The following is a 4,733-nucleotide window of genomic DNA, read 5'->3' as shown; positions in this document are numbered from 1 at the left end:
TGAACTGGGTTTGGATTATTTTGTTTCGTTTTTTCTGGAAGAATCTTCTGTTCTTGGATAAAGGGATGGGGGGGGGGGGGAATGCAGATTTTGTTTTCTCATCGGGAAGAAAAGTATGAATTGATGATCTGGTCTGTTGTTGAGAGATCATTTCAGTGATTCAAGCACATGAAGCCTAGCTTCCCTATGGGGCGAACATTCTGTGAAAATAGCAGATCTGCAAGAGGCTGGTATTGCCCCTGAGGGACTCCAGCCAACAATGTAGGCTTTTAATGATTGCCGTTAAGTTGCACTGATTATTCAAAGATATACCGTCCCGTTTGAAATAATTTGATCTCTTCTGTATAGTTCGTGATTTTCTTTTAGTTTTCATTAGATCCGACTCCGACATTGCTTGAATGTTGGGCTTGACTGTGAATGAATGACGTGCTGCTGTTTATCGCATCACGTTCTGTGACGTTCGTGAGAGTCAGAGACGTTTTGTGAACTTACCGTACTGTAGAGAGCTGTGGTCCTTTAAGTAGTTCATTCAAACTAACGGATTCGAATGAAAATCAACCGATAATCACCTTACCTTATCGACCTACTGCATGTATACTGGGAGCCTACTGGCTGTGATTAGGAAACGTTAGAGACGTCCGACGTGGCGTTGGTCAGTTTTAACTGGCCATGTATGTCCCCTAACCTCATATCAGGTTTAACCGGCCACATAAGTCCCCTAACCTCATATCATTCTTAACCAGCCACGTAAGTTACCTAACCTCATATCAGTCTTAAACCGGCCACGTAAGTCAGTAGGCTCTCAGTATACCAGTAGGTTGCTTATCAAGACGATCTTATCGACCTACTGGTTGATAAGATTGTCTTGATAACCAACCTACTGGTGATTATCGGTTGATAACCTTCGAAGCGGGTGTTCAAACTGTATTCATATAAGTTTGAATCCACATTTATGTTTTGTGTCTCGAGCTGAAATGTTTGGGAACACCTAGCCTCGGAAACCGCAGGCGTTTTGTTTTCAAAGGACACAAAGCCACCTATACCTACCTGACAGAATCGCCAGAGTTTTGGAACACAGTTCTTATATTTTTACTTTTTACTAAAAATAATATCTATGGGATTTTGAATGGGAAACAATCTTCATGAGAAAAGGATGGAAATTACTGAATTAGAGGCCTGAAGAGATTCAATGTAGTACAAAAGTCATGGTGAACATTTCTTAAAAACTGTAACTCATTCTTTATTATCAGAAATCAAGAAATCAGAACTCACTATTATTTGTATTATTTTGTATCTTATTTAAACACGTCCAGTTGTCTAATGTTCTAAAGGGAACATGTGAGGTTGATTAATTATTATATTATTAATATATATTGTTAATTCTCAAACTGAAAGATTATCTATGTAATATAAATTAGTGCTAATCTTCTTTGCCTGCCTGACCTTTTGTTTGTATTGTAATTTGATCAAATATTTCTCCTGTATATCCTGAAGGTGTACTGCAATGGTCCCCTCAATATCGGTGAAATGTACACAAATGAAATGCAAATTTACAATAAACCTTTTTGAAAGTCTGTCTCCTTTAATGTACAGTATGATCACTAGCAGTCGACTGTTTATTCCTGTATTGTGCTTAACCCATTAAGACCGGGCGGGAACGCACCTGTGTCACTTTAGCTTTCAACCACTTTAACCATTATTTTAAAGTTTGGTTATAGTCAAAAATAGCAGATATACAAGCTCATAGTGCGCCACTATGAGCTTGTAGATCTGCTATTTTTGAAAAATGTGTGCAAATCTTTGAGAGAGAGAAAATAAATGGGGGGTGAGTTAAGTACTTTCTTTTTTGTCTCCACCAGGCCGAAGGCATGGGGAGAGAGTATGTTTGTCTCCACCAGGCCCAAGGCATGGGGAGAGAGTATGTTTGTCTCCACCAGGCCGAAAACATGGGGAGAGAGTATGTTTGTCTCCACCAGGCCGAAGGCATGGGGAGAGATTATGTTTTGCACTCTGTCCCTGTGTGCGTGCATGTGTCCGTCCGTCCGTTACCAGCTAATCTCCAGCACCGTTGGCCCGATCCAGGCCAAACTTTGCACACACACTCCCTGGATGCCAACGACGAACCACTGCCCCATATATTCCTCAACGGCCTGTAATAGCGCCACCATGAGACCGATTTAGGCTAAACGCATTTCTGTAGATTACTCATACACATTTTATCCATACATCAAACAATTCGGTATACACTATCTCCATAGTCATATGATCAACACGGATCTGCACCATTTCCCATCCCTTCCATCCTGATTGGTCACATGATTGGTCCGTTTCGAACTAAATGCCACAAATCACAAACGGTGTGCAATTTCCGTGAAATTATACACGCACATTTCCATTAGGCCGAGGACAACATGCCACTCATTTTCTTCCAAATCAGCCTCACGGTGGCGCTATAAAAAGGGAATTCCTGTTTTACCCATAACTGCATCGATCTGGCACTCTCTAGAGGCCATGGAAAAACATTTTCCCTACATCCCTCCACAACTGCTGGTTATAGCACCACCATGAGGCCGATTTCTGCAAAACACATTGTTTATGTTAATTGCACAGATTTCATCCAAATCTTAACCGAATCGGTACACACGATCTCTGTAGTCATGTGATCAAGACGAGTGTTGGATTTATCAGATTCTACACTGAGTGACTAAGATTGCCTTCCAAAGTTTTCAGGAGTGGCCCGTTTTGTGCAAAATGCTGCACATGTCCTGCTCATCCAGAATTCTATTCTCAGAGATGCTATGAGTGATCTGGCTATTTTCTATTGCTATTTTATTGCTTATACCTTTCGGAAATGTATATGTGAACATTGTGTGTGTTTGTTTGGGTACATGGTAATGGTAAATGCATGGTGAGATAGTTCTGTTTGTCTGGTTCAGGGGCAGGCTGAATTAGGCTCACCTATGCAGCTAATCACCTCATTTCCATCAAGCCCTGTGAGTAGAGTGAGGCAGCATTAAATGGCACCTGTGTGAGCTGGCTCAGGCAGAATGAGCTGAACTCAGTCAGAACAAGCTGACTGAGTGGGGCAAGGAGCTCTTCCCAGTTAAAAAGAGTGTCCTTAAAAGTAAATATAAGAAGTAGCTCTCCTAAAATAAGCTGCAGAAGGCGCACACGGTACGTTGCATGTTGGTGTTTTCAGTGTTGTAATTCTGTCGCTTGTTTCATTTGTTTATACTTCATTGTGTTTGTGTACATATTGTTTCAGGGACATTCATTCAGACATTCATTCAGACATTCAGACATTCGCTGAATTATTATAAGGATTGTGTTTGTGTACATATTGTTTCTTTATATTATAATAATACGGACATCATTATTAACTTACAACAAGGACATTCATATTTCATGTTTCATTGTGTCTAAGAGAATGTTGTATGTTTTTGTTACAGTTTTTCAAGTTGTCTTGGGGTAAATAAACAACCTTAAAGATATCAGTTGGAGCGTCCGTTCATTCTGCTGGATAGGGGCAGTTACAGTTCATATCTGCTTTCTTAGTATTTGTGTTTTTGGATACTTGACTTTCACTTTCAAAGACAAATATATTGTGTTTTTGACTTACTTGTGTTACTTTGACTTACATTATGAATGAACTACTTAAATCCACACAAAATAGCAGGTCTACAAGCTCACAAGTTAAGTTCAGTGTCTTGAATGAGATGTGCTGTGAGTTTGCATATCTGCTATTTTCCAGCATAGGACCGTTGCACAGTGAAGTATAAACAAGGCTTTAGGATGTATAAGTCGTTTTTAGAATCCTCCTCCTCAGGAGCATATCCACGGATATCCCAAGCCGTGCATATCCACGGCTTCCCAAGCAGTGCATGCCTATTCATTTCCCACTATAGGCTGAGGAAGAAATGCCACTTTACAGTTTTCAAATCAGCCTCATGGTGGCGCTACAGGCCAAGTGAATGAATGCCCACATGAACAAACTGTTAAATCTGACTCCAGTTAAAAGGGCCACAGATGTGATTGCATTACGCAAACTGTATGATGACATTGAGATACAACTTTCCCATCCATTATCCAATCCCTCAGTAGGCTACACCGTGTTTGAGAGAGCCACACACTCGCTGCTGGGGCGTTGGTCGTCCGCGGCTGGATTTGGTTTTATGATTCCTATTATCTAGTAGGCCTATTCTAAGTGAAGAGCAATTTCCGCAATTACCATTTCCGCAATTTCCGCAATTTCCATTTCCGCAATTTCCGCAATTTCCATTTCCACCATTTCCGCAATTACAATTTCCGCAATTTCTGCAATTTCCATTTCCAACTATTAATGGCAGCTGGGTTTCATCATTCAAATAAAATAGAGTTCTGTCCGTTTAGCTATAAAATTATGTCAGGGAATAGGGATACACAGTATATGTCTTTCATTTGCATTGCATCTCCCCCCCCCCCCAAGCTTTTATTTTCATTCGAGTAATAGTACAACTCTAATAGTATTACTTATAATAATGTAATTAAAGATAACTTCATTCAGATTTTTTTATTTTTATTTCATTTTCCAGATTTATTTTTATTTTTTTTAGATTTTCATTGGTGGGCCAGTCATAATGGTCCCGCGGGCCTGATGTGGCCCGCGGGCCTGAGGTTGAGTATCACTGTCCTACATGGTTCCCTATAATGACTTGATGCTAGCATCTGATTCTGAACACCAGTAAACACTGACC

This window comes from Protomyctophum bolini, assembly GCF_963924005.1.
Source record: "Protomyctophum bolini genome assembly, chromosome: 16".
Taxonomy (NCBI): Eukaryota; Metazoa; Chordata; class Actinopteri; order Myctophiformes; family Myctophidae; genus Protomyctophum; species Protomyctophum bolini.
The sequence above is the reverse complement of the archived record's forward strand: the minus strand, read 5'-3'. Positions refer to the sequence as shown.